At 35.9% G+C, this 19,651-nt stretch overlaps 1 protein-coding gene and 1 long non-coding RNA gene across 51 annotated transcripts in view; one reads left to right on the top strand and one right to left on the bottom strand.

The window, feature by feature from the left end:
* NRXN1 (neurexin 1) overlaps window positions 1-19,651 on the bottom strand; it is a 1,114,648-nt gene that overhangs the window by 219,164 nt on the left and 875,833 nt on the right. The window lies entirely within an intron of this gene.
* LOC146404814 (uncharacterized) lies at window positions 9,953-16,730 on the top strand. Its single transcript, XR_014841977.1, has 2 exons — window positions 9,953-12,331; window positions 14,360-16,730. It is a non-coding gene; the product is annotated as an uncharacterized LOC146404814 (long non-coding RNA).

The following is a 19,651-nucleotide window of genomic DNA, read 5'->3' as shown; positions in this document are numbered from 1 at the left end:
AAGTATGTAGGCTTTGGAAACAGTACTATATTTAAAGAATCTCTCAATTTTGATGAGTTGGAGGGAAGTAGATGAGGATACAACTTAATCACTTCAGTTTCCAAGATCTAAAATTTCTCTCTATAGTGAAATAATGCAAACAAAAAAAGAGAGCTTCTACACATCTTTTGAGGAGCCTTTGGTGATTAAGGCAGGAAAGGAAAAGTAACTCGTGAGCCATTTGCAACACACTCTTTCCTAGGAAAATCTATGACAATAGAATTAGAAGGTTAATTTTGCCACTGTCTACCCTCTCACTGCCCTCTGCTTGCTATCTAGAGCTGAAATCCTCTTGTTGAAGTCCCCTCCTCACATCTTTTACTTATTCTTTTTCTAAATTAGTTTTAACTTTGAATAGGATTTAATTGTGGGTCATAATTAAAATAAGGTTGGCAATTCCTCAAACTGTTTCTTAAAGTGTGCTGAAATATTTAACAATGATCATCTTGTGAGTTGTACTGCCCTCTCATTATTAGGCTTGAAGCCATCTTATTTTCTTGTTCCATTCTTTTCCATTCTCAGAAGGTCTCCAAAGAACCACCTTCCAATAAATAGGAACAATGGTCCCATTAGTTTGTCATAAAACCAAAATGATACATGTGTTTAATAACGCAGATTGTGGGCCATAAAAGTCTGACTTCTCAATTGGGATGGTTCTTGGAAATGTGGGCCAAAGAAATCAGATGAGAGCTGAAGAGTGAAGATAAAAGGTAGAATCTATTTTGTAAATGTATAAAATTTTCCCAAAGTCACAGAAGGAGAAATAAAGTCACTCATAGGCCATCTTGTGAACCTGAAATAATGTTATTTCTTGTAGGACAATGACGGTCATATCATTAATCCAAAATAGTCAGGACTTTCCTCAAGGAGACTAATAGACAAATTTAACAGTTATTTTTTTGCTAAGTTAAGGCAAAAGTATGGCAAATAGTTGAACAGTTCTATTCTTTTTAATACCCAAGTAGATAAACTAGTAGCTTATTAATTATAGAATGTATTTTTTTAAATTAAAAGCACTATTGGTGTTGATCTGCTGAATATTATTGTTATTTTTATTTTTTGTCTTTTGTCTTTTTAGGGCCATACCAGGGGCATATGGAGGTACCTGAGCTAGGGATCAAATCAGAACTGTAGCTGCCAGCCTACACCACACCCATAGCAATGTGGAACTGAGCCTCCTCTGCGACCTATACCACAGCTCACGGCAATGCTGGATCCTTAACCCACCGAGCAAGGCCAGGGATCAAACCCACATCCTCATAGATATTAGTCAGGTTCATTAACCACTGAGCTAGGACAGGAACTCCTGCTGAATGTTATTAAATCTCACTTTTTTTCTTTAGCACAATAGCAAGTGTCGATGTTTATGAAACTACAGGTGTAATTGGAAATTTTTAATTTCACCTTATTTGACCAATCATCTAGATTAGTTTATCTACACTAAGGAAACATTTTGTAAAAACCTTCTTCCAAATCAATAGAAAAGAGTCATCATGGAGAGAGCATAATTTTTTCCAAGTTTAACATTTCTTAATGATAGAAAATGGGAGGAGGAGCTGAAAATGTTAACATATGTAAGTATGTCTGACTTCAGAGACCAAGGAGCACAAGAAGTGTTTACTAAATGTAATCTAAATAACATATTATCACCATTATATTTGGAGCTTTTGAAAAATGCTAATTTCCCAGATATGCTGATTCAGAAACCTCAGCATGTGATCAAGGATTCTTCATTTTTTAGCAGCTGACCATGCCATTCTTCTTTTCTTAAAATCTGATAACAATGGCGGCACCAAGTTTAGGGTATTAGTCAATATTCTTGGACACCATAAAGGGATTCTGAGATGATCCACTGCATATTTATCCAAGTATTCAGGACAGTATTCATAAAGTCAAGTGCCTAGAGAAGCCTGACAGCATTTTAAAATCAGAATGAGGAGAAATGGGCTATTACAGACAGAAGAAAATCTTCCCTTTCTAAAGGCAGCTACTTATTTCCACTTGATTATTCTCCCAAAGAATGTAGACCACTTCGTCAGATGTTCTGAATTCTGTCTTTTCAGAATTCAGTAGTAGAGAGATCTGTATGTTTATGTGAAACATTCTGATTTTTAAATGTTGACAACTAATTTAAAATATTTTGTGTGAAACCAGCCACTATATAAGAAGGCAAGACATGCGCAACATCTGATTTTGATAAACTATCCAAAAAATATTACGGAATACTCTTCTCTACCACATATACAATTTTACCTCTATCTATGGTTTACATATATAAAGCACAAACGGAACAGTCCTCTCTCTATGCCATCAGTGCTAGGTGTAATTACTTTGGAAGGGATGAACGTGCAGCATTGGAATACTACCTAAAATAGTAGGAAAGGAGTTCCCATCCTGACTTAGAGGAAACAAATCTAACTAGGAACCTTGAGGTTGCAAGTTCGATCCCTGGCCTCACTCAGTGGGTTAAGGATGCGATCTGGCATTGCTGTGAGCTGTGGTATAGGTCACAAACATGGCTTGGATCACATGTTGTTGTGGCTGTAGTTATGGCATAGGCCAGCAGCTACAGCTCCAATTGGACCATTAGTCTGGGAACCTCCATATGCCATGGGTGAAGCCCTAAAAAGACAAAAAGACAACAACAACAGAAAAGATTTTAAAACTCCTTTTTGCTAGAATTCTTACCAGTCCAGTTAATACATAAATTTTAGTGACACAGACATTTTTAAAAGCTTAGAAATATGGAAAACTTGAGCAAAGAAAAAAAAAAATCAGAATGGACTGAATTGAAAAGCTATGGTATTAAGGGAGGCCAGAGATAACAGACTGAACAAAATCAGGAAAGTAAGAATGAACATAAAACAAAGCCCAAGCACGGAACCCACAAAGAATCAAACAGCAGGTCACTCAAAATGTACTGTTTGCTGCTTTCAAATACCATCCTATTCTTGTGACAGAGTCCATGAAAGAGTAAGAAAAAAAATGACAAGTGAATTTGTTTTCTTCTTCATAGGCCCCATAACATTTAATACCATCCAATGCTATGTTGAGGACTATATGACCAGGGAAGAGAAGAAAGTAAGAAAAAGAGATAAATATAGATAAGTAGAGAGAGAAAAAGAGAGAGAGAGAGGCGGGGAGAGGGAAGGGGAAGGAAGGGAAGAGGGAGGGAGGAAGGAAGGAAAGAAAATATTAATCCACTATGGAAAGAGGTAAGAAAAGGATTATTTATAAATATGTAAAAGGGCATGTGGAAAAAGAACATTGACCTATTTATCTCATTACTGGGTACAGTTTGGAAAGCAATGTGCTTAAGTGCAGTGGGGAGAATTCAGGTTAAATAATAAGAGAGAATTTTATAGCTGTATGAGGACATTAAGGCAATGGATCATGCTATCAAGGGAATTTAGAGACACTCTTGGCTGAAAGACACTAATTTATTATGGGTTGATTTAAGTATAATTAAAATCAACCCAGATACCAAACAAGGGAGAGGCTATGTAACTTTTAGAAATCCATTTATATTACCTAAGGACAGAAACAGCAGCAAATGTGCAAATGCTCTGCCTCTAGATTAATCTTCCTTTAAAAAGCTCCCACTCATCATCTCACTCCACTGCAAAAAATAACTTTAAACGACTCCACGATCCATCCCAAGTTGTAAGTCAGATCCTTAACGGTCAGGCTCTATCTTGCTGTTTCATCTATCTTCCCATGTCCTTTCAGACACAGGTCATCTGCTCTCATTAGACTAATCTACTTCCTGTTTTCTAAAGTTTGCAGGACTGTCACCAAGCTCCAATCCCATGTTCACCCAAGCTCAAATACCTTAAACTCTTCTCTTCAGCGATCTCAATTCTTGTCATCTTTCAGGGCCAAGTTCCTCCTGGAACCCTGGAATTCATGCGAGTAATTTCTTCTTCTCAGGGCTCAAGTAGCAACTGTTGCCCATCTCCTTCAGAGAGCATGAGTGTGACCTTCCCTGCATTGTTCGGTTTTACAACCACATAGTGTTTGAGTTATGATGTCTTATCTAGACTATAGTGTTTCTATTGATGACGATCAATGCTTACACTTTAGGGTACACAATGTTTTGCCCAGGACACATGCTTAGTGATTTTTTTAAATGGGTTGACTGATTAACAAAATCATTTCAAAGGTCTATAGCAGTTATACCAATTCTCACAAGACTCCAATACAATCCTACAAAAAATACTTTAATGTTCTTCAAACCTATAGTTATATTTTTTTCTCGTCTTCCATTTTCATCCTTATGATAGATGTCCAAAGCAAAACATTGACCTCTGAAAGCTAATGACAAAATCTTGGTTCCTTCAGTGAGAAATAAACCATTCCCTATCATTCCCATTTCAATGCAATTATAGCAGAATTATATTTCAAATTGTAACCACAAGGATTTTGAAGGCTGTTGAGGAGGCTCAGACCAGGAGATGATTTGGGGATCTGCAAAATACTCCCCAGTTACTGCTCTTTTTAACTTGGTAGCAAGGAGGGAACATTGAATCAGCCAGTAAGCCCACTTCATCTTGTTTACTGTTGTTCTTTTACTTTAGTTTCAAGCCCTACTAGAGTCTTGCCCTTCTCTGCTCCATCTTTGCTTCTTATTTTCATACATGTCATTACTCCTGGCCCCCTGTGAGTTTTCCTGACTGCCCCAAACAATAATCTGAAAGAGAAACCAGAAAGCCAGGGGGAAAAGAACTACCACACAAAAGCTCTGGCAGATACTGCCACCTACAGGGATTACATGAGCACCATCTTTAAGATCATCCCCGTTGCAACCTCATGAAAGCAGCACCTTATGTATCACAATGAGGGGGATGTTGGGCACGTTTGAACTGTACGGATAAGGAAGAAGCCAACTTCATCAACTCGCAAGCGTTGATTTAGAGTATGGACTAATTATAATGTATGTGTATGTGTATTATACATATATACTTAGGTAAAATATGTGAATTACTCTTAAACTGGGCCAGTAAAAAAATGATATGGCTATAAAATAGAAAATCAAAAGATGGAATATCAGATTGTACCACTGATAATTTCTGCTACCAGAAAAATAATTTTTAAAAATATTACAAGAGATGTATACGGTCATCTCTCGGTATTTCCGGGGGACTGGTTCCAAAACTATGCCCCCACCCCATCCCCAGGTGCCAAAATCTGAGGATGCTCAAGTTCTTTGTAGAAAATGGCATAGTGTTTGCATAAAACCTATGTACATTTTCCTTATGCTTTAAATTATCTCTAGATTACCGATAATGCTAAATATAATGTAAACACTATGTAAACAATCTCAGGCACATAGCAAACTCAAGTTTTGGTTTTGGAACTTCCTGGAATTTACTTTTCAAACTATGGTTGATTTGTAGTTGGTTGAATCCACAGATGCAGAATCTATGGATGTAGAAGCCTGACTGTATCGACTTTTGGCTCAATTTTGCTGTTGGAAAGTTTTTGTAACACTGTCTACAATGTGATTGGACATATATCTACAGTCAAACTGTCTGGGGGTTGAAAGTTTTCTCCTCTAATAGCCTAAGCTTTAAATAGTATGTTAACCATTTATTATATAAACATCCTGGAATGAATTACATGGACATCGCTTTCTTAAGTATAGAATACTGGATATTTAGTTGGTAATTTAACATCATAATTACAAATGTATGCTATTGAATAAAGGAATAAAAAGTATAAAAAGCCAACAAAAAGCCTATATGCGTTGTACAATAAATCATGATTTAAAAGAAAGTTTATCTGGAAATAATTTCGAAGTTATGAAAAAGATGCAAAAATCAAGAATTAAAAAAAAACACAAAAAGAATCCCCATATTTCCTTTCTTTTTATATTTTATTTCTCGGATACGTCTATTATTAACATTTTCTCTCATTTGTTTATTTGTTTTCTCTTTGTCTCTATTTGTCTCTCTGTCTCTCTCCCTTTGTCTATACACACACACTTTCTCTTAACCACTGATAGTAAATTATGTACATCATGGCATTTTACTCAAATATTTCAGTCTGTTTACTACTAGGTATATTCTCATATAATAACAGTTGAGTTTTCAACACAATGCAATACATTATTTGATTTAATCTACCATCTCTATCCCCATTCTGTCAGTTGATCCGGAAATGCCTTTCATGCCATTTTTCCCTCCAGAACAAGATCCACTTTAGGAGAGCCATCATTTTTAGAGCCCTTGAAAGTGTATGCTTGGGAGAAAAGAAGGAACAGTTCATTTCTTCTTTAGCTGCTTAAAACACTTAGCTGTTACCATTGCAGCTGAAAAGCCTACTCACTTTTCGGCTGCTCCTATTCACTTCTTTTATTTGCTACTTCCTCTATTGGACTCAGAAACAGAAATAATAAAATATTTTGGAGTTATGGATAGGCTAAAATTAAATACCCAGTGTATGAGGAATTGAAGACATTTTCTATGACTAGAGAGCAGGTGAATTTTTTATATGTATTTGATAGTTCAGGGGAATTTCTGCTTACCTCCTAGGAAGTTATCTGTGGTGCTAGGATAGGTGAGGTCTTACTTTATAATGGAATTCTGTCAATAGTCTGGATTCCACAAAATAGCTTAAAGGAACTAAATTTAACACTTTCCCAGAATTGGGTAAACACATTTTGGAAAGTTGGAGGAATGATAAAACAGCATCACAGAAAAACAACTGGTGAAAACTGATGGTCTATAGGTAACTGAAAAGCTCTCTCTTATGTGTGTGAGAGGAGAAAGGGAAGAAGATTAAAATGGCAACTATGATCATCATGATTCACTCAAAAAGTACTAACCACAGCAGTAACTACACGTTCCTAAGTAGATATTCCAAACCCCTAAAACAACTTAGAAAAAATATTCTAAGGCAGTTTGAGATAGTCTCAAACATATTAACCTTTGTACTGTGAAATATATCACTACATTATGTCAATTTCTTTAAGGTAAACATTTCCCAGTCAGGTTTTTTTTTTTTTTTTTCTTTCTATAGTCACCCAGTGCTTGATCAGTCTATTGCAAAAATGAGATTTTACATGGTTACCTAATGTATTCAGCAATGCCATAGGAATAAAACAGGAAGCCTATGCAAGGACAAAAAAGAAAGTTTTAGTTGGCCAGAACACAAAGGACCAAAACTTCACTAGGTGATTTTTTTCCTTAACTTCTACTTCGATTAACAAAATACAGTTAAAAGTTCACTAGGAATATATTCAACATATTTATGTATTAAGTATACATTCTATTTTATTATAGCTCAGCATCTACACTATAGTTATCCATAACAGAATAGAATTCCAAGTTTTCACAGTGCCATAAATCCTCAAAAACCACGCCAAAATATTTGCTAGAACAATACATAAAAATTAGAAAGATTTAATTGAATATAATTATTTCCAACAACTCAAATATTTTTAAGTGATTACTCTTAGGCCTTAATTAAATAAAACAGCATCTTTCCTCAAGCATTTTAGTTAAATTAGATTCCATTGTACCACAATCTTTGGATGAGATTTCTTAATGGCAAATGCCAAATGCCAAGTGGAGTATGCCCTGGAGGTGAAATTAATCCTAAATTATTATAACAGGAAAATGCATTCTAGGTCACGTTAACAGAGAAAAAATAAATTCCCTGGGCAAGTATATTAGATGGTTTATCTGCTAATCAAAGTTTAGCCAGTAAGGTTTGTAATGGTATCTCAGAATTCTATGTGGCCAACTATATTACTATCCTCCACAAGTGGGACTTTCTTTTCCCAGGGCTCATTTGATGATACAACACTTCTTAGAAAGAAGTTAGGTTGTCTGGATTAACAGAGAAAGCTGTTCTAACACGAAGGTTGGTTATCCCCCTTTCCCAAATAATTATATATACTAATAATACTTGGTTCTGAGTGCTTTACAATGCCATTACTGATGTCATTAACAGAATTCTAGGGACTTCACTAATGGTTCAACAGGTTAAGGATCTGGTGTTGTCACTGCTGTGGCTCAGGTTGCTGCTGTGGCACAGGTTTTATCTCTGGCCCAAGAACATCTGTGTGCTGTGGACGTGGCCAAAAAAAATAGAATCTATAATCTTTGTGCATGATTCACTGAAGTATACATCAAAAAAGTGGATTTTATAAAAAAACAAACAAACAAACTGCACAGAATTATACATAGGAACCATGAAGGAGGTATCCCAGGGAGACACTGGAAAGTATAGGCACCAAGATGAGATTCACTGAATTTGTAAAAGTTTTACCATGTTAGCATTTTTCCACATTGTTCTACTTTTGAATTATCATATTAAAACTCCATTTAACTAAAATATGAAGATAAAAAGGGATGTTTACAAGTGAAAAAAATTGCCTTATTCAACTTGCAGTTAAAATTCATATCAGAAAGTTAACCAGCCTACAAAAGATATAGGGCTTGCTAAATGGAATAAAACTTTTGATATGGAAATTCATCTAGTTATGCATGTGTAGTTCTGATTATTAATTACATTAATATTTATATAATATTAATATGTATATAATATATTGATGATATAAATATGATTATAATTATTATACAATTGAAATTACATATTATATTATGATTATACATTGAGTTTGGTAGTTCTATCAATAAGGTTAGCTTTACAGCAACTTCCTCTATTTGGGTAAGATTTCAATGGCCCCTCACACTGCAAAATGCTTCCCACACAGTCTTCTGAAACTTAATATTTTATTTCACTTTTTAGAAATCAGTCTTAAAACACAAATACCAAAGGGAAAGAGGTACAACGTCTTAGACTCACACTAGGTGGCGGCGGGGGGGACTGAATGAGATTCTTTTTTGAATCAAGTCTTATTCATCCATCAAGAAGGGACGTGCAGATTATCAAAACATATTTTTGATTGCATAATTTTGCTGAGACCCTGTCATCTTTATTGAATTTTCTCCACTATCAAGGTGACTGAAACTGACCTTATTTTCAAATACACATTTTGGAGAGTGGAGAGAACCTTGATTTTAATTATTCCTAATAAGCATCTAATAACAAAAGGAACAATTTTCCAGTTACAAAATGTAGCGATTTTCCATTGGAATGAGTGGAAGGAATAAATATAGTGTTTCTGAAGAATATAAGAATAAAAGCATAAAAGGCTTTTCAGTCATTTGAGGGAAAGAATTCGATTTAGGAAACAAAATCTAAGAGAAAAGTGTTCTACTGTTTACTAAAGGAACTTTGAAAAACAGAGATGGCTCTAGTCCCATTGAAAGTGCAGTACCATTTTAAAAATATCTTCCTTCCTGACAGTTTTTAATTTAATGTTATAAGTCAGAAATCTTATTTAAATCAGAGGTCTTTTCAATTTGCCAGAGGTTCAGTTTTCAAATCCTGTTAATAGTGTTATATCCTGATGTCACTTGAAAGGAAAAAAAAAAAAAAAAAGTGTTGCAGACAGCAGAGATGCACGGTGGGACCAGAAATATGAGGGGAAAAAAGAAAAGAGGGAGTTCCCTTTGTGGTGCAGCAGAAAGAAATCCAAGTAGGAACCACAAGGTTGCGGGGTGGATCCTGGCCTTGCTCAGTGAGTAAAGGATCTGTTGTTGCTGTGAGCTGTGGTGTAGGTCAAGATGTGGCTCGGATCTGCATTGCTATGGTTGTGGCATAGGCTGGCAACTGTAGCTTGGATTAGACCCCTGGCCTGGGAGCCTCCATGTGCTGCTGGTGCAGCCCTAAAAAAAGAAAAAAAAAAAAAAAGAGGCAGTTTATATAACTAAGTTAACCCAGGGAGTATTTTCTTGTAAAATAAATATTAATTGTAACAGTTACATTTATTCAGTTATATACAGTATGCTAAATATTTTAAGAGAGGAAGTCACTGATTCCATGATAGTTTTCTAAATGATTTTTTCTTTTTCTTTTTTGCTAGATTGCTGTGAAAGTAAATGAGAAGAGATCTGGTCAATGAACAATGAGACTCTCAATTAAAACTTAAAATATTGAACAGACCAATGCCTACCCCTGGGAGAAAATGCTTATTCCTCTTCTAATTGGTGTTGTAATAAAGCTTCCTGGTTCATCATTCTATATTCTACATGTTTTTCATCATTAGTTATTTTTCTCACATGTACTTTGCCTTATTCCATTTCCTGCATCATGAATCCCTCATAAGAAATTCTTTGTCATCCTTTATACTCCTCACATTTCCTTTCCTTGTCTTTCTTTTCTCCACTGACACTTCATCCAATACTCTGTATGAGTCTTACATTTTTCTGCTGATACCTTATCCAAAGAATCTTTCTCCAAAATGTCATAATCTTCAAAAATACAATTTTATTTTCTCTGAGTTGTCAAGATGTGCAGACATTTTAAGATTAAACATAAAACAGTTTCCCTCTAAAGTTACACTTTAGAATTACTTAGCATATCAGGCTTAGACAAAGTAATTTCATTTGATTCTGCCTAGGAATTTTTAGAGTAATATGTTTTTAACATATCTTTAGTAATATATCTTTATCCAGGGAGTAATATACCTTTAACTTAAACAAACAGAACACATTAGTGGTACAAGGAAATTTGTCTCTAATATTTCTTGGAAAAAGTTTGTGGAAGTTAAAATTAGAATATACTGAAAAATACATGACACATGCTGAACTCAAATCACCATTGTAGAAAGACTCATCCAAATAGGAGGTTGGAGTGGAGGGGACAGTAGCTCCAAGAGTTTGTACAGTCCATCCATACATTCCTCAGCAGAACGATATGGCCTTCCCATAACCCTACAGACAAATCCCAACTGGCAGGCTGATGTTTTCCTTTGGTAAGGTATTTTACTATAGGGCTATACTAATGTCAAACACGTAGCTCAGGGCTGGTCACATTTAAATTCTGAGCGAATGAATATATTAGTGAATGAAAGGATATGAAAAAGAAATCTAATTTTGCTCTGTGTATGAGCCTAAATTTCAAAAGGAATAGGGTACCAAGCAAAAGTAGCTGCTTGTATCTTGATTTTTACTTCTATTGCTCTTATATTTAGGCAAAAAATAGCTTAACTAAATAAAGCATTTATATAAAGGATTTATATATTATACATATACATATATTACTCACACACACTCACATCTACATATAGACATATTAGTATATACAAACCAAGTATTCTTTGAATAACCCTCTTTTGCTGATGCATATTCCAAAACCTTACTCCACCTGAAATTCTTCTCTGTGTGCTTCTCATCCACTGAGATTCTATACCTCCACACTTAAGTTAGTCTTCTGGGCAACCTTTTCCTACCCTTTGAATTTATTTCTCATTTGAATGCATTTAGCATTTATAGTCTCAACCACTCACTTCACATATATAACTATATATTGTGAACTTTTTAAAACATGTTCAGTTCCTCCATAAAGGATGTGCTGGGAAAAAATCTGTTAGTTCTATCTCATTTTGTCTCTCCCATGGCATTAGTACAGATGCTCTCTGTTTGGTGGGTAGTCTATAAATACTTACTAGATAGTTCAAATGAATGATAAAAGAGTCCTCTTACTGGAGTTTCCATTGTGATTCAGTGGGTTAAGTACTGGACATAGTGTACGTGAGGATGTGGGTTTGATCCCTGGCCTTGCTCAGTAGATTAAGGATCCGGTGCTGCTGCAAGCTACAATATAGGTTGAAGATGCAGCTTGGATATGGTGTCGACATGGGGGTGACACAGGCCTGAGGCTTCAGCTCTGACTTGATCCCTGGCCTGGGAACTTTCATATGCTATAGGTGCAGGCTTAAAAAAATAAATAAAAATAAAAAATAAAAGCCCTCTTACATTTAGGATCTTCAGGAAGTCAGAGTTTCAGCAAGCACTGAAGTTATCCAAATTTTGATTTATTAATATGGTAATAAATACACACAGCTAAGAGGAAACTAGAGTGATATGTGTTCTTTCAAATAAGTGCCTTAACAGATCCCCAGTAAAAGCTGATTGCAAACACCTAGAGGACAAGCCGCATCCCTTATTTTTACCTATCTCCTCCACATTACCTACCCACATGGCTTTGCAAACATTATAAATGAATGTTTGTTTTTTAAAAAAATTAATGAATAACTAAACAGACTGAATACAAAAGTATTAGTCAAATGCTTTTATGAACAGTTGATGCCCTCTGGCTATACTCCTACCAGGTACAGAGTTAGCAGAGTAGAAGCAACAAATAGCTTTCCTTTTTTTTTTTTTTTCTTTTTTTTGTCTTTTTGCTATTTCTTTGGGCCACTCCCCGGCCTATGGAGGTTCCCAGGCTAGGGGTCGAATCGGAGCTGTAGCCACCAGCCTATGTCAGAGCCACAGCAACAGGGGATCTGAGCCACGTCTGCAACCTACACCACAGCTCATGGCAACGCCGGATCGTTTGCCTACTGAGCAAGGGCAGGGACCGAACCCGAAACCTCATGGTTCCTAGTCGGGTTCGTTAAACACTGAGCCACGACGGGAACTCCAACAAATAACTTTTCTTAAGATTTCTGGATAACTGAAAATCCATGTAACAATGTTTAAAAATAAAATATTTGCACAGCAAAGGAAACCAAAAAGACAACTTACAGAATGGGAGAAAATAGTTTCAATGATGCAACTGACAAGGGCTTAATCTCTAAAATAGACAAACAACTTATATAACTCAACAGCAAAAAAGCCAACAACCCAATGGAAAAATGGGCAAAAGACGTGAATAGATATTTCTCCAAGGAAGATATACAGATGGCCAACAAGCACTTGAAACAATGCTCAACCTCACTGATTATTAGAGAAATGAAAATCAAAACTACCACGAGATACCACCTCACACCAGTCAGAAGGGCCATCATTAATGAGTCCACAAATAACAAGTGCTGGAGCGGGTGTGGAGAAAAGGGAACCCTCCTGCATTGTTGCTGGGAATGTAAGCTGGTACGACCACTATGGAGAATAGTATGGAGGTCCCTTAGGAATCTATATATAGAACTACCATATAATCCAGCAATCCCACTCTTGGGCATATATCCAGACAAAACTTTCCTTAAAAAAGACACTTACCCACATGTTTATTGCAGCTCTATTCACAATATACAAGACATGGAATCAACCCAAATGTCCATCAACAGATGACTGGATTAGGAAGATATGGTATATATACACAATGGAATACTACTCAGCCATAAAAAGCAATGAAATAATGCCATTTGCAGCAACATAGTTGGAACTAGAGCCTCTGATACTGAGTGAAGTAAGTCAGAAAGAGAAAGACAAATACCATATGATATCACTTATATCTGGAATCTATATATGGCACAAATGAACCTTTCCACAGAAAAGAAAATCATGGACTTGGAGAATAGACTTGTGGTTGCCAAGGGGAAGGGGGAGGGAGTGGGATGGATGGGGTGCTTGGGGTTAACAGATGCAGACTATTGCCTTTGGAATGGATTTGCAATGAGATCCTGCTGTGTAGCACTGGGAACTATGTCTGGTCACTTATGATGGAGCATGATAATGTGAGAAAAAAGAATGTATAAATGTATGTGTAACTGGTTCACTATGCTATACAGTAGAAAAAAAATAATGTATTGGAGGAAAAAAGAAATAAATGCTCACAAATGATAAAAAATAAACTTTTTATAATTTACAAAAATAAATAAATAAATATAAATAAAATATTTTAGTTCACTCTCTATGTAGGGTCTATTTCTGGATACCTGCATATGTAATGTAAAAGAGAACTAAACAAGGCAACTGCACCTCAGATGATATATCTGGAGAAGAGGTAATTCTTTGAGCTATTAGTGAAATTAGTACTGATTAATATCTTGGTTATCTCAAACTATATACAGCAAAATAAAACTCTAACTTGCATTATCAATGCCATCCTGGTCATACAAAATTCAGAATTCATCCATGATACTTGTCATTTTTACTCTAGAAAACTTCCTATATGACTGCCTTCATACTCTAAGCCACTTAAAAAATTAGGAAAAAGTCTTTGCTTTACCATCGTTGAAATAGGTTTTTATCATGAAAGAATCTTTAACCACAGGATTTCTTCTTTCAGAAAAAGCAAATATAGAAGTTCCTGTCGTGGCTCAGTGGTTAACGAATCCGACTAGGAACCGTGAGGTTGCAGGTTTGATCCCTGGCCTTGCTCAGTGGGTTAAGGTTCTGGCCTTGTGGTGAGCTGTGGTGTAGGTCACAGATGGGCTTGGATCCCGAGTTGCTGTGGCTCTGGTGTAGGCTGGTGGATACAGCTTGGATTAGACCCCTAGCCTGGGAACCTCCATATGTCACAGGTGTGGCCCTAGAAAAGATGAAAGAAAGAAAGAAAGAAAGAAAGAAAGAAAGAAAGAAAGAAAGAAAGAAAGAAAGAAAGAAAGAAAGAAAGAAAGGAAGGAAGGAAGGAAGGAAGGAAGGAAGGAAGGAAGGAAGGAAGGAAGGAAGGAAGGAGCGAGCGAGCAAATATAAAAGTTTCAGCTAGAGATCCCATGATATCTTTGACAGCACTGAAAAACTTCTGGCTTTACTGCTAGGCTCATGTACATGTGCTTCTCACCCTTTGTAAAAGAAATCGTAGCTTACGGAGTCTGGATGTTAAATGGATACTGGGTTGAAGTGAGACATTTGAGAGTTAAGACCATTTCCACTACAGTTCATTCTTATGATTTGGCAGACTAGTACTTGCTGTCTTTCAGATGTCTTTATTCTCACATTCATTTTACTAATATATTTACAGAAGCAGATGCATGTTTAAAAGATGAAAGTAATATGGATGTGAATCTGATACCTGTGAATATAAAACTAATATTTTTTAAAATGCTGTAAAAGTTTTTTGGAACCCAGACACTTATGGAGATTGGGAGAAGAATGATGTGTGATCCAGAGACAAGCAGCTCTGTCATTTATTGACTATGGGACCTGGTATGTCCCTTAATCTCCTTGCCTGTCAGTTTCCTCATTAATAAAGCCCTGGCTAATAGCAGCATCTACTTCATAAAGCTGACTTAAAAAAGAGTAAGTTTTTTATTCAAGCAGAGCCCATGCTACATTGCTCAATAAATGTTAGCTCTTATTTGTACTCTTATACAAAAACATGAAGGATAAAAAAATAAAGTTGAACTTCAACAGATTATTGGCTCTCGTCATCATTCTCTTCACCATTTGGTTGAGTTTAGTTGTTTCTCTTTTCCTGCACACATGTCTGATACTAGATATGCACCCACTTATCCAGAGGGCCAATTGGCTTTCTGAGAAGGTTCCAAGAATTGGAACATTCTTCTCCTTCTCTTTGACTGTCACATGATTTGGAGTTGCAATCAGAATATGTCTCAATATTAATGTTCACACTGTCAATGGACAGAAAGATACAAAGTTTATTAAGCTTCTCAGTAGCAAAGCATTATAATTTGATATCATTGAGTATCTTCCATTTTAAAGTCTGCCCTGCAATTGTTATCTGAAGATTCACCCCAGTTCTGAGAAACCTGATACATCCTAGGTCCACAGAGAGCAAGAACCCAGACAAAGTACATACTGACAACATTTACCTTTCTTTTGGTATGGATATACCAAAGGAGGGCTAAGTGCAGTGTGTACAATCATTTCTGGGTTGAATGCCTGTTTTCCTAGTTCATGTTAAGAGTACGTTTTCCCTAGGAACACAACATTAAGCAGTGAAAACAGAAGTCTTTAGGCAATACATAGCTTTTGCCTGAAATAAAGCAGGAAGGAGAAAAGTCATTGCCATGAGAGAAGTGGTTTATTATTTAGAAAACGTAATGTAACAAGTAATTGCTAGAGAAATTGATGTCATGAATATAAATAGGCATTGCTCCCTTCATGGAAACTATTTTATATCCATTGGAGTCACTTGCTTGGGAAAGGAATGCAGTGAGAATTCAGGGGATAACTGATCCACAAAGACAAATGGTGGGTATGTATGTAACTTTAGGTAGAAAATTAAAATGGGGTCTGTATATACAAAGGAGCATACAGTGTACAAGAACAGGGTCTCTTATCCACAATGGTTATACAAATTTATAAAAACAGGAAAATGTTGTAACATTGTCAAAGCTCCTAGAAAAAAAAAAAATCAGTGTTAGGATGATTTTTGTGCTCTGACACCTTTCTTCAACTCACTAATCTGTGCATAAACTTTTCACTCATTAAAATTTCCTTGGGTATAAAATGATAGCTTAATCAGAATAAAAAGAGAAAGGCAGTTTAACAAAGCCTTTAGGATGTTTATATATCTCTTGATCCAAAAACGTTTTCAACTTATTTTAAACGATTCAGCCTCTATGAATTTTCATCTTTTTGCTAAAACTTAAACTCCGAGCAACTCAATAACTAGATATTTCGATATTTAGAACAGCAAATTCACTCTTCCACAAAAGCTATTCTTCCTCTTTCATTTATTTTTCTATTAAGAATTGGTATTTATTAAGCTTCTCAAGTTAAAGACATGAGTTCCCTACAATCAATTCTCTTTCTTTGTCACATACACTGGCTACCTGACTTTTACTGATTATACTTTTACTGATTATACGCCATCCTCTTTCAGACTCACCATCAATGCACTTGTCAGGTCTATCTTATCTCTTAACTTGCCACCATCCCCTCTCTCTGTAATCCATTTTCTTCACACTGATGCCAGAGCTGCCATCCAAATAAATGAATCATGTACCACATTACTCAGTCACAGACTTCTTGCCATGACCCCAACCTTCTTCTGTATCTCCCCAAATTACTAAGGCCTGAAGATTTGGTTTATTCCTACTCTGTCCAACATAGTAGACACTAGTCCCATGTAATTAAATTACCTAAGTTAAATTAAAAATCCAGTCCCCCAGTCATGCTAGTTCACATTTCAAGTGTTCAACAGTCAATGTGGTTAATGGCTGCCATGTTGGACAGTACAGAGACAATATGCCAGAAAGTTCTGTTGGATAACACTGGCCTATACAGACTTTACTCTGTTCACACTAAAATTTATACTTCTGAATAGTTTCGGATGAACTATGCATGGACCCTTGCATATGTTACAACCTTTATATGGCCTGCCCTTCCTCACATAGAATTATTTTCTGATCCTCGTGATGCAGTGGGTTAGTGTGACCATGGGAGGGAAGCCATACTTGGTACCCTCAGCAAAATGAGTTCTAATACTTCCGGGCTCCCACAGCACAATGTTTATATCTCTTTGATAAACCTTACTATAGTGCACTGCTTGCCCAGCTAGCTGTTCCACTAAACTATAAGCTATTTAGACGTAGAAATTTCTTCACTTTTCTCTCTATGTATAGCTTAGTGCAAAGCACACAATAAACATTCAAACATATTGAACATTAATTGGTTCTGAACAAATATATCTGGTGACTAGTTTGCTTGAAAAAGTTGATAGTCTTGCCTCAAGAAAGGAACATTCAAACTGCCACTTTTACAATGCCACATGCTTATCAGTAGAAATACTAATGCCAGATGGAAGTGGAATTTCCAACTCAAACCATCCATGGGGTCTTAATTGGGTCTAGAATTGGTGCTCTTTATGTTAATCTTTTTCTTCTGTTGATGAATTACTACATTACTCCTAGAGAACATAGGTAATTCTCCTCTAGGTAGATTAAATTACCTTTAAAGAAATCATGCTTGATCATGAGAAGATCCAAGTTTTGCACATACTACAATTCAGTGTGCCGACCTAAAGTTAATCATCTTTTACCACTTCATTTATCAAAGAGACAAGCATAATCATAGGTAGATTTTGACACATAGTCTTCAAACATAAGCTATATTAATGAATTCCTATTAAGGAGGTTTAAACAGCACTTGCAATGGACACTGAACTTCATAAAGACAAACCTGGCCCACCATCTTTGAAAAATTCTTGCTTTTCTGTTTACATGTAGGTATCATCTAACTAGTGAAGAACATAACAAAGAAGTGCTTAAATTTCTACTTTGGATATTTTACTCTATCCATTTTCTATGTGAAATGAAACTCTATTTTGTGCAAAGCTCATACTTATTGATAATTTCATATTCTGCTAGTTTCAATGTTTTCCTAAAGAAGCAAAAATATATTACTGCTAAATGTACCTCATGGATTTATATGTCATTTTGTACATCTGTACAATTTCTGAAGTACAGAGAGATACCAAATATTGTAGAAAAAAGAAAATCATTCAGTTATTATGTGTTAGAGATCTATTTCTGTTTGTTTATTTCTACTCAGCACTATCTCTATGTTCTGGGATTCGAAAACTACCCCTCATTTCCAATGAGACTTTTCCTCCCCACACTTTAATGACATGAAGTTCTTAGGGATTGCCATATTATTCTGTGATCATACCTCTCTGGCCAGAATTGATATACACAAAATAGGCCCCAACTGGGCCAATCACAGTCCAGTACCTCCCTAAACACATTGGATTGGTTCATTGGTGGGTACTCCATCTAGCATTTTGAATCCAGAGCCAAACATCTATGCCCATAACACATCCAGGGATATTTGGATTTCAGATATCTCTCCCAAAAAACTCAGGTAAATGTCCCACAAGGAGGTTTAAAGATTAAGGCATCAAAACTTGGGAGCTATCAAAGACCAAGTTTTCTACTACAAGGATAAATGCAGTCTTCAGTGAGACAGAATGAAACTGACAAGCTAAGAGAGGCAGAGAGGAAAACCAGATTGATTCTTGACAGTGCCTAAATCCCTCAGGCTGGACCTTAACCTTCTTCTTTTCCCAACTTGGTTATCCAAGTCTTCCTTCCATTCTAGGAGCTAATAAACTTTCTTCTATGAATAATTCAGGCTGCCATTCTGATGATCACAACCAAAACTATTCTAACTCATATTTGTTAATAGTGCACACTAAAATCAATAGTCCAAAAAAAAAAAAAAACAGTAACATTTGTGACTATTTCCTGCCAATAATTCAATAAAAGTGACAGAGGTTTATTATGGGAACAGGACACTAAGTCCTATCCAATTGAAAATGTAACTTTAAAAACACATTCCATGGTTATATTTTGGTAGTAAATGAAGTTTGGGGGGAAAATTCCTCCAGCATTCCCAGAGCTATAGAGTAGTGTGGACAGTGTCCAAAAAGCAATTATTGGGGAGTGTTCCTCATCTACCGTCTTTTCTGGGGCCCTCATACACATACACAAACATTTTAGCATTGACCTCTTTCTGGATCATGAGATTATGGGTGATTTTCACTATGTTTTTGTGTATTTATCTTCTATAAAATTCCTGTAATAAATCCATGCTGCTTTTGAAAACAGAAAAAAAAAAAATAGATGTGATTTTTTCAAAGGTAAAATTAAGTGAAAAGTCATAAAATGAAGTTGAATTAGGTGTGATGACACACTGGAAACACCAAATAAAGGGATCTCTCTCTGGGTATTCATTCCCCAGGGCAATTTATTTATAGACGTCCTTGTTAAATAAACGAGGTTGGCAGGTAAGCATATTAGAAATGGCAAAGTGTTCAGCACCAGAGTGCCTGGGTTGTAGCTCAGGTTTTTCCATTTAATAGTTGGAGGACTTTGAGGAATCATTGATTTTGAGTTCTTTTATTTTAT

Source organism: Sus scrofa, chromosome 3 (assembly GCF_054392235.1).
Source record: "Sus scrofa isolate SSC_HxYL_T2T_F1_AM1 chromosome 3, Sscrofa_HxYL_maternal_Yorkshire_Landrace_v2.0, whole genome shotgun sequence".
In the NCBI taxonomy this organism is placed as follows: domain Eukaryota; kingdom Metazoa; phylum Chordata; class Mammalia; order Artiodactyla; family Suidae; genus Sus; species Sus scrofa.
The sequence above is the reverse complement of the archived record's forward strand: the minus strand, read 5'-3'. Positions and strand labels throughout refer to the sequence as shown.